Source organism: Erinaceus europaeus, chromosome 7, assembly GCF_950295315.1.
Source record: "Erinaceus europaeus chromosome 7, mEriEur2.1, whole genome shotgun sequence".
Lineage (NCBI taxonomy): Eukaryota > Metazoa > Chordata > Mammalia > Eulipotyphla > Erinaceidae > Erinaceus > Erinaceus europaeus.
In genome coordinates this window covers 110,622,690-110,633,164 of record NC_080168.1, presented here as the reverse complement: position 1 = coordinate 110,633,164, position 10,475 = coordinate 110,622,690, and the positions used below count along the sequence as shown (strand labels likewise).

General features: G+C 51.9%; 1 long non-coding RNA gene across 1 annotated transcript; it reads left to right on the top strand.

Moving 5' to 3' along the window:
- The first annotated feature begins 1,581 nt into the window (after positions 1–1,581).
- On the top strand, positions 1,582–9,570 carry LOC132539318 (uncharacterized). Its single transcript, XR_009550568.1, has 3 exons — positions 1,582–1,711; positions 7,463–7,685; positions 9,384–9,570. It is a non-coding gene; the product is annotated as an uncharacterized LOC132539318 (long non-coding RNA).
- Positions 9,571–10,475: the final 905 nt, after the last annotated feature.

Sequence of the window (10,475 nt, the reverse complement as noted above, 5' to 3'; positions counted from 1 at the left end):
TTCTCTCTATCCTAGCTAATAAAAATGGAAAAAATGGCCACCAGGAGCAGTGGATTTGTAGTGCTGGCACAGAGCCCCAGTCATAACCCTGGAGACAAAAATAAACTGTTTATTCATAAGAGAAAGACTAAAAGCATCACTCTAGCACACACAATGCCAGGGATTGAACACAAGACCTCTCTCTCTCTCTCTCTGCCTGAGAGTCCAACATTCTAGCCATTGCACCACCTTCCAGGCTGCTGATCTTCTTTCTCTAACAGAGAAAGCCCATCGTGCCAGGATGGGGAGAAGCCACAGACCCTTAGTGCCCAAAGCAGGACCCGCATACCAGCAGCATCAACACTACTGGAAAGAGCTCATACAAATGCAACATCTGGGGGTCAGTGGTGGTGCAAATGGTTGAATGCACATGTTACAGTGTGCACGGACCCGGTTCAAGCCCCAGCCTCCAACTGCAGGGGGAAAGCTTCACAAGTGATGAATCAGGACTATAGGTATCTCTCTCTCTCTCTTTCCCCCTTCCTCTCAATTTCTGTCTGTCTCTATACTTTTTTTTTATAAAAAGTAAAGATAATAAAAAACGTTTTTAAATGCAACATCTGCAGCTCAAGACATGGCACAGTGGGCAGTGCTGGACTCTCAAGCATGAGGTCCTGAGTTCAATCCCAAGCATCCTATGTGCCAGAGTGATGCTCCAGTTCTCTCTCTCTTCTCCCTCCTCATAAATAAGTAAATCTTAGAAAGAAAAAAAAAGGGGGGGAGAATACAGGTCCAAGAAGGATGACAGAGGACCTAGTGGGGGTTGTATTGTTATGTGGGAAACTGGGGAATGTTATGCATGTACAAACTATTGTATTTACTGTTGAATGTAAAACATTAATTCCCCAATAAAGAAATAAAAAAGCGCATCTAGGTTTTAATCCTCTACCAATAAAACAATGAGTCATAACAAAGCAAAAAAAGGGGGGGGGGAAGGAAGCATAGATGGAAGGTAGAAAAGGAGGCAGGCAGGCAGGAAAGTGTCTCAGGCCCTGCCCAGACCTGCTGGATAGAAATCCGCATTTCAGTGGAGCACACCCTGCCAGCAGATGGCCACCATAAAGTTTTGGAGCGGTGCAGGGATCAGAGGCCTGGCTTCCCTGTTGAGGGTCTCTTCCCTTGTCTGCAGCAGTTGGAAGTGTGCCTGGCAGGAGCAGGCAGGTGCATGGTGAGCGCTCAGCAGGCTGCAGGGCGGACCTGGACCAGGGCTCTGCCTTGTGCTTTGTGCCTGGGGAGCCCTCGGTTTGTTTGTTTAACCAGAGCCTTACTCAGCTCTGGCTTATGGTGATGCCAGCATTGAGACTGTGACCAGGAGCCTCAGGCATGAGTCTTTCGTAGAAACACTATGCTGTGTCCCATGCCCTGGGTACCTGCCAGCTCTACCAGTGTGGTGAGTGAGGCCTTCCCTTTTCTGGGCCTCTATTTCCTCCCCTGGAAGGCTGCTGAAGGATCATGTAGCTAAACGACTGGAATGTGTGGCAACAGCCACTCTGCAAGTTTTTGTTTGGTTTGGGTGGAACTGGGGCCATGTACATACACAAATCCACCACCCTGGGACATTTTATCATTCAGAGAGAGGAAGAGATACCACAGCACCGGAGCTTCCTCTGGCATCACAGCAGCTCCCGTATGGTGCCAGGACTCAAACTTGTGCCCTCTCCCTGGCGCTTCTGTAAGTACCTTTACTGGCATCACGACTATTATATTATGACTCTCTGTTGTGAAGGCAAATAGGAGCCAGGCGGTGGCACACCTGGTTAAGCACTCACATTACAGTGTGCAAGGACCCAGGTTCAGGCAGGGGGAAAGTTTCATGAGTGTTGAAGCTGCGCTGCAGGTATCTCTCTGTTTCTCTTCCTCTCTGTTCCTCCCCCACCTCAATTTATCTCTGCCTCTATCCAATAATAAATAAATAAGAATATGTTAAAAAGAGGAGGCTAGGCGGTGGCACAGCAGGTTAAGCGCACATGGCACGAAGTGCAAAGACCAATGTAAGGATGCTGGTTCAAGCCCCTGGCTTCCCACCTGCAAGGGGGTTGCTTCATAGGCAGTGAAGCCGGTCTGCAGATGTCTATCTTTCTTTCCTCCTCTCTGTCTTCCCCTCCTCTCTCTCACTTTCTCTCTGTCCTATCCAATAACAATGACAGCAAGTAACAACAACAACAATGATAAACAACAAGGGCAACAAAAGGGGAGAAAATACCCTCCAGGAGCAGTGGATTCATAGTGCAGGCACCGAGTCCTAGCGATAACCCTGGAGGCAAAAAAGAAGGCAAATATTCTTCACCCAGTTGGGCCATGAAGAGGCAGGACAGAGCTGGGGAGACAGGGAAAGGGAGAAAGGACAGGTCCAAGAATAGCCACAATAGCTGGGGACCAAGCAGGTGCTTGTTCTGAACCCCAAGCTTCACAGTGAACCACCACATGCACCCCCGATCATGCAGATGCACAGACCAACACTAGTCAGAAGGACGGAGCAGGGGGCTGTGAGCTTAGTTACATGCTTGCTGTGCAAGCAGCTTGCCCCCTCTGGGCCTCAGCCTCCTCATCAGAAAAGGTGGATGAGATCACTGGACACTCTGAATTTCTTCTGGCTCTAGCTGGCAGAGCCTGTACTTCTGGTGTTTTCTTTTTTTTTAATATTTATTTTATTTATTTATTCCCTTTTGTTGCCCTTGTTGTCTTATTGTTGTAGTTATTATTGTTGTTGTCGTCGTTGTTGGATAGGACAGAGAGAAATGGAGAGAGGAGGGGAAGCCAGAGAGGAGGAGAGAAAGATAGACACCTGCAGACCTGCTTCACCGCCTGTGAAGTGACTCCCCTGCAGGTGGGGAGCCGGGGTTCGAACCGGGATCCTTATGCCGGTCCTTGTGCTTTGCGCCACCTGCGCTTAACCCGCTGCGCTACAGCCCAACTCCCTGTTCTGGTGTTTTCTAGAATACATGCTTCAGGCCAGCAAAATAGCTCAGTTGGATGGGGAGCTGCTTTGCAATGTGTATGATCCAGGTTCAAGTCCAAGTCCTACTGCACTGAAGGAGGCTTAATGCTGTGACTTCTTTTACTCTCTCCTTGCCACTCTTTTTTTTTTCCCTCCAGGGTTATTGCTGGGGCTCAGTGCCTACACTACGAATCCACTGCTCCTGGAGGCCTTTTTCCCATTTTTTTGTTGCCCTTGTTTTTACTCTTGTGATTGTTGTTATTGTTGTTGTCACTATTGTTGTTGTTGTTGGATAAGACAGAGACAAATCGAGAGAGGAGGGGAAGACAGAGAGGGGGGAGAGAAAGACAGACACCTGCAGATCTGTTTCACCTCTTATGAAGCGACTCCCCTGCAGGTGAGGAGCCAGGGGCTTGAACTGGGATCCTTGCACGGGTCCTTGCGCTTCACGCCATGTACACTTAACCTGCTACACTACTGCCTGACCCCCCCCCCCACCCTGTCTCTATCTAACAAATATATATAATGTGTGTCTGCCCCAGTCTGCAATCACAATACAGAGAACCAAAGGCCAAGCCAGCCAGCCACACACACATGCACACACTGGGGCAGACCTTAGCCTTGCCTGGACACAAAATCTGAGCTCCCCTCTGGGCCTGAGGCAGGTGAACTGTGCACGCCCCTTGGTGCCGCTCAGTTCGGGCATCTGCTGCCCCCTGCTGGTGAGAGAAGGAACGGCTGTCTGGGTTGTAGAGCCTGGCCATAGCGCTGGACAGTGACGTCCTGTCCTTAGAACCACTCTCTCCCTCCGTGTCTTCTCTTGCAGTACCCACGTGAAAGCAATGAGGTGAAATGAAGAAAAAGCCCACTGTTGACCCAGGACCTCTGCAGGGAGCAGATGACGTGTTAACAGGCCATAGCATGCACCAGACACTGTCCTGAGTGGCTAACTGAACCTTTGAGAGGTGCCAGCATGACACCCCCCCCCCATCCTACAGATGAGGGGAGCCAGTCAAGAAAGTCTCAAAGTTACTCAGTCAGCAGTGGGTGGTGGAGACGATGTTGCAACACCCCTCAGAGAGGATGGGGGGGGGGGGGAAGCAGAGGCAGAAACCCTGGGCCAGCAGTGTGGGAGAGGAGGGGGCAGGGAAGAGAAAGCAGCAGGCCAGCAGAGGGAGAGGGAGGGGAGGGAGGCGGGCTCCCCTTTGACCCCAGGGTCCCAAAGATGCTATCAGGCCAGACCCACCGGAAAATCCTTCCTGGATCCCTCCACATTCCAGCCTCTGCCGGCTGGTTTTACAGCCTAGGCTGGGACAGTGTTTATGGCAGTCCCATTCTCCAGCCCTTGTCTCCAGGCCCCAAAGGCATCTGGCCAGGCTGAGGGAGGCTTGTGGGGGTAGGGGTCCCCCCTCCAGCTTCCCAAACCCTCCTTTGAACCCTGCTGGGCACCGGAAGGAGGGGGCTGGGTGGGCACCACTGCAGGAATCCCTTCTGTGTCTGGGGAGAGGGTTGAGTTAGACCAGCCCACCCACAGGACCCCTCACGAAGACCAGTGAATCTCAGGAGTCTTAGCTCCTCCAAGTCTTCACTGCATGACCTTGGGCACAACATGGTTTGATTTGACTTAAACTGCCACATCATTTTGCCCTTCTGCAATAATAAGACCACATGAAACATATTGGGGGAGAGAGAGAGAGACCCAAATTGTAGCTGATATTATTAGTCATCAAAGAGTTTGCACATTAGACAAAGAACTAGAGTTTCAGGGCCTGAGGGTGGTACAGCTGGTAAGGCACACGTGGTATCATGCATGAGGACATAGGTTCAAGTCCCTGGTTCCTACCTGTAGGGGGAAGCTTCATGAGTGGTGAAGCAGTGCTGCAGGTGTCTTCTCTCTGTCTCTCTTCTCTACCTCTTCCCCTCTATAAAAAAAAAAAAAAAAAAAGCTAGTTTTCCACTTTATTTAGTGATCCTGGAAATGTTCTCCTAATTCTGCCTCCAAGCCAATCCTCGAGCTACTTGTTTCCACACCCCCACCTCCAGGGCACACCCTTCAGCCTCCCGCTTTCTGCCTGGGCTTGGGTGCGTCTCCCTCTGTTGGCCATCTGCAGAAGTGCACCCTACTCTACCCTCGGCCACTTGGGACACAGTGGAAAGAGAGGAAGCCTAGGAATGGTTCTCTCAGGAGCCTCTGGAAGACCCCTACAAGGCCCTCAAAGGACCAAGGGCAACTCAGTCAGAAGGATTTGGGGAGTTGGAATAGGGACTAGGACACCAGTGTGCTGAAGGAAACCTGGGACAGGTGAAACTGGAAGGAAAAGGAGCGGTAGAGAGGCCTTGGGAAAGGCCTTCCGGTGAGGCCCCAAAAGTTAGCTCAAGGAGAAGGCATGAGACAGAAGGTGACATCTCAGGGGCAGGTGGTGGCACACCTGGTAGAGTGTACATTCTACAATGTGCCAAGACTCTGGTTCAAGCCCCTGGTCCCCACCTGCAGGAGGAAATCTTCACAAGCTGTGAAGCAGTGCCACAGTTGTCTCTCTGTCTCTCACCCTCTCTGTCTCAACCTTTCCTCTCAGTTTCTCTCTGTCCCTATCCAAAACATGAAAGGAAAAAAAAGTAACAGTTCCTGTCCAGTGATGGCAGGGGAGGACACAAGGGACTTCTAGATGGCCTCAGTGACACATAAAAGAAGGGAGGGCCAAGAGGGACGGGTGGAGGATGTTCCCTGAGCACAGAGTGTGGAGAGGCTGGCTGAATCTGTGTGCCCACAGGAGAAACAAAGCCAGCAGGCACTGGCTCCCGTAAGAGTCTTCGGGTGACATCAGACACTGGCTGGAGCATCCGAGCATGGAGCAAGGAGACCAGCACCTCTGAGCTCACCTCTCGCTGCCCTGGTCCCTCATGGAGGGTGGGGTGGACACTGAACCCCCACTCCTTTCCTGACTCCACAGACTTCCATGCCCCCACACCTGCCCGTGCCAAAGCAGCCCTGAGTGGTATCAGAAGAGGCAGGTGAAGCTCAGGGCACTCACTTGCTTGACTTTTCCTCAAGTAATGTCAAGGGCTACGGGCCTGTAGTTCCCTCTTCCTGCACCCCTAGACCCGCTAAAGGGTCTGTTCGCCATCCTTCAGTCCCAGTCCCATTAAGTACCCCCCCAACATACACACACACACACAGACACACACACACACACACACACACACACACAGCACCAGCTCCAACTGGAGCCAAGAATTCCAAACAAGATTTTGGGTTCCAGATGCCATATTTGTGTTTATGCTGCAGCAGGCTCTGTCTGGCCAGGACCTGACCCCACGCCTGACCCCGCCTGACCCCAGCTCTGCTGAGGGGATACACTGAGCAGAATTCTTGCAGGACAGGCCCCTAGAGCAGGGCTGAGGGCACCAGGGCATGTTCCCACAGCAGTCTGAGCCCCACAGGTGGAGCTAGGCATTGAGACCCCCTGCACCCTCTGTGAGTGGGGTCTTGGGAAAGGGGTTGTGGAAAGGGTGGAATAAACACTCAGCATGTAAGAGAGGGGACTGGAGTTTAGAAAAGAAACTGCTCCAGGCAGGTCATAAACAGATGGAGCCCCACTGTAAATACAGAGCCAAACTCACCATAAACAGATGGAGTAGGGGGTCCCAGCCAGGGGAAGGGGGTTAAAAACAGGATCGCCAACTCCTCCCCAAGTGATTAGTGAAGAGGAGGGACCCTGGGGGACCTGTCCAGGGAGAAGTGGGCCTGGAGCAAGAGCTCAGCCTCAGGGAGGAAGGATCTGAGCAGGTGGGGTCACGGGACAGCAGGATGGATGAAAGTAAGACTTACAGAACGCCTTCCTTGAGTGGAGGGCAAGTGTACTCGGTGGCCACTTCACCCACCTCACTCCCACTCTTTCTTCCTCTTCCTGTCTTCTTTATGGCTGGGCTTAGAAGACTACACACACACACACACACACACACACACACACACACACACGCCTTTCTTAATTTCAGACACACAGAGAGAGACATGGAGAGAGAGGAGAGGGGAGTGGACGGTGAAGCACCAGTTTAAGCACACATAGTACCAAGCCCAAGGATCCTGATTTGAGCCCCTGGGTCCCCACGTGCAGGGGAGACACTTCACAAGCGGTGAAGCAGGTCTACAAGTGTCTCTCTTTCTCTCTCCCTCTCTCCTTCCCCCTCCTCTCTCCATTTCTCTCTGTCCTACCCAATAAAATGGGGGAAATGGCTGCTGGGAGAAGAAGATTCATTGTGCCGGCACTCCAGTGATAACCCTGGAGGGGGAAGGAAAAAAAGGGAGAGAGATACCACAGCACTGCTCCACCATCTACAAAGCTTCTTCCTCTGACGCTGTGCACTATGCTCCCATGCAGTGCTGGAGGCTACAACCCAGGTCCCCCCACAGAGTAAAATGCACTTCATCAGGGACTCTCCCTGCACCACCATCTCTTCTTATGCTCACATCTCCTCGCCTTCCAGTCCTACAGAGCAGTAAACAGTGTCCCAGGGATAGTCAAGGAGAAAGACTTGGAAGCCAGGAGGAGAAGGAGGAGATTCAGAAGCCAGGTCTGCACCATGCCTCAGGAGAAAAGCATCTGAGAGGGAGGTTGTGCAGAACTGAAAGGTCAGGACTCATCAGCTGCCCCCCGCCCCCCAAGACAGAGAAACAGACTCTCACAGCTTGTGAGCTTCCAATCCTAAGGTAAAAAGCCACGTCCCTCCTCCCCTCCCTCCACCCGCTGGCTGTGTCTCCCTTGCTCTCCCTCCCCCCTCTCTTTCCCTTGGTCTCCCATGTCATGGGCACCACCAGAGGGTAGCAGGTTCCAAGGCGGATCCCGAGTCAGTCCCATCCTCACTCTTGCTCAGCAAGTGACTGGTCATCAGACTTGGCTTGGACATACCTGCCACTTTAGAACTGGCCTCCATCTCCCCCTCTGAGGTGCTAACCTGGGCATACACAAACCTGCCCACCCCTGCATCCACCCTGGGCATACACAAACCTGCCCACCCCTGCCTCCACCCTGGGCATACACAAACACTCACAAGTGCCAAGTTCTCCTCAGTCGTCTTTCTCTTCCTGGTCTCCAGAGTTAGGGAGAGTTAGTGGGGGGGAGGGTGGGGGCGGCTGGAAGGCATAAGCAGCTAAAGCTTCTGGAATCGTCCTAGGTTGTGAAGAAGGTGCAGATGACTTTAGCACCATAACCTGCTCTCCACCTGCCCCTGCCCCCAACACACATACCCAATTACTATTCATAGCGCACAGCTGGGTGACTAATGGCCTGATTAATAATTACTCAGGCTAATAAAATAATTAATTAATTTGGCAATCCATTATTTATCTGTTCATCCTCAGCCTGAAACTCCACTAAGTATGAGTTTAGGGATCTCCCCTCAGGGCTCTTTTCAGAAATGTGCTTATTACCATGGGGGGGGGGGGGCTGTCTCTCCAGAGACCCTCCTGAAGTCAGCCAGGGCCCCCAGGACCTCAGAGGATGCAGTTGAGCAAACAAACTGGGTCACAGCAAGCAACACCAGCCAGGAGCTGGGAGGTCCAGGGAGTGGTGGCAGACACATTTTTGTTGGAGGGTAGGGGAGGGAGCAGCCTCAGAGGGAGCGGCAGTGCTTCTGGGTTTGGGGGATCCTTAGATGTGCCCTCTCCAGCAAATGATTGATGACACTATTTTCAACCAGTGATCTTTATCTCCCCCTCTTGTCTCCCAAATTTATGATTTTGCCCCCAAGCTCCAGGCTAGACAATCAAGGACCCAGTTAAGTTCTGGGGTAGGGGTGGGCTGACTTAAGATGGGCTCCAAGAGCCAGTGACGGGTCCCCAAGCCTCTGCAGGGACGTGGGATGGGGGTGGAGAAAAGGCTCCCTTTCACCCTCTGTGCCTGTGTTCTTCAGACTTCAGGACATAGAGTCAGGTTTCCAAAACCCAGAGGGTCTAATCACTCCCTTCCCTTCTTCTTCTAGTGTTTGGCCTTCTTCCGTAGCCAGTCAACAGCATCAGGTTGAGCCTGATGTAAAGTTTCGAGACCTCCTTTGAATCTGGAGAGGTGGCAGTCGTTGACTATGTGGGTCATAGTCTGTCTGTAGCCGCAGGGGCAGTTCGGGTCATCTCTGGCTCCCCAGCGATGGAACATAGCGGCGCACCGGCCATGGCCTGTTCGATAGCGATTGAGGAGGGCCCAATCGTAACGTGCTAGGTCAAAGCCGGGATGACGCTTGCAGGGGTCTGTGATGAGGTGTTTGTTCTTTACCTCAGCTGACTGCCAACTCCGTTTCCAATGGGCAGAGATGAACAGACAGCTGGTCTCTGCGGGGTGGGGAGGGAGTGGCCTGCCCCAGGGGTGAGGAAGGGAGATAACCACTAAGTCCTGTCCCTGTCTGTCTTTCACAGGGAGGGGCACCTCTGCCAAGTTCCAGACCCAGCGGCAGACTCAGACACCGCTGCCACGCCTGTGGCCGAGACACCATGGGGCCACCCTGAACCACCAGCCTGTGTGAAGACCAGTAAGAGCCAGACCTCACCTAGAGCTCACAGAGTGGGCTGGAGGGAGGGCAGAGACCGGCTTGTGAATAGCTGATACCCCAGGATAAGAGCCATAAAAAGGAAGCACTAGCCTGAGTGTGTGTGTATGTGTGTGGTGTCCCTCCCCTGGGGACAGAGGAAACATCCTGCCTGGGGGTGCCAGATAAAAGAATCCTGATAAGGGACAATTGGGATGGTCTTGGAGAATGAGGATGAAAACTAGCCTCAACAAAGACAGAAAGTATGTGTGAAAATCAGGAAGAGCAGGACATGTTTGGAAAATCGTAAACTGGGGTTGGAGGAAGAGCATAATGGTTCTGCAAGAGGCTTCCATGCCTGAGGTCCCAAGGTCTCAGGTTCAGTCCCTGACACCAACAGGGGCCAGAGCTGAGAACATTCTGGGGAGAAAAAAAAATTTAATAAATAAATAAAATAAAATAAAATAAAATTATGGGGACAAGGAGACAGCATAATGGTTATGCAAAGAGACTCTCATGCCTGATGCTTTGAAGTCTCAGGTTCAATCCCTGGCACCAGCATAAACCAGAGCTAAGCAGTGCTCTAGTAACATAAATACATTGTATTGAACTGTGAACAATGATGTAAGGAGGCAGCCTAATGAGATGGCAAACCAGATCATAAAGGCCACAAGTGGCCTGAGCGAGTCTGGCCCTTTGGTGGTAAGCGATGGGAGCTGCTATAGGTTTGAGGAGGAGAGTGAACGATGCCAGGCATTTTTTGTGCCTGTAGAGCACACATGTTACCATGTGCAAAGACTAGGGTTCAAGTCCCCAGTCCCTAGCTGCATAGAGAAGCTTTATGAGCTGTGAAGCAGTGCTGCAGGTGTCTCTATCTCCCCCTTCCCTCTCTATTTCTCTCTGTCTCTATAAAAAGAGAAAGAAAGAGGGAAAGAGAGAGAGAAAATAGAAGCTTGGAGTGATGGATTTGTCATGCAGGCAC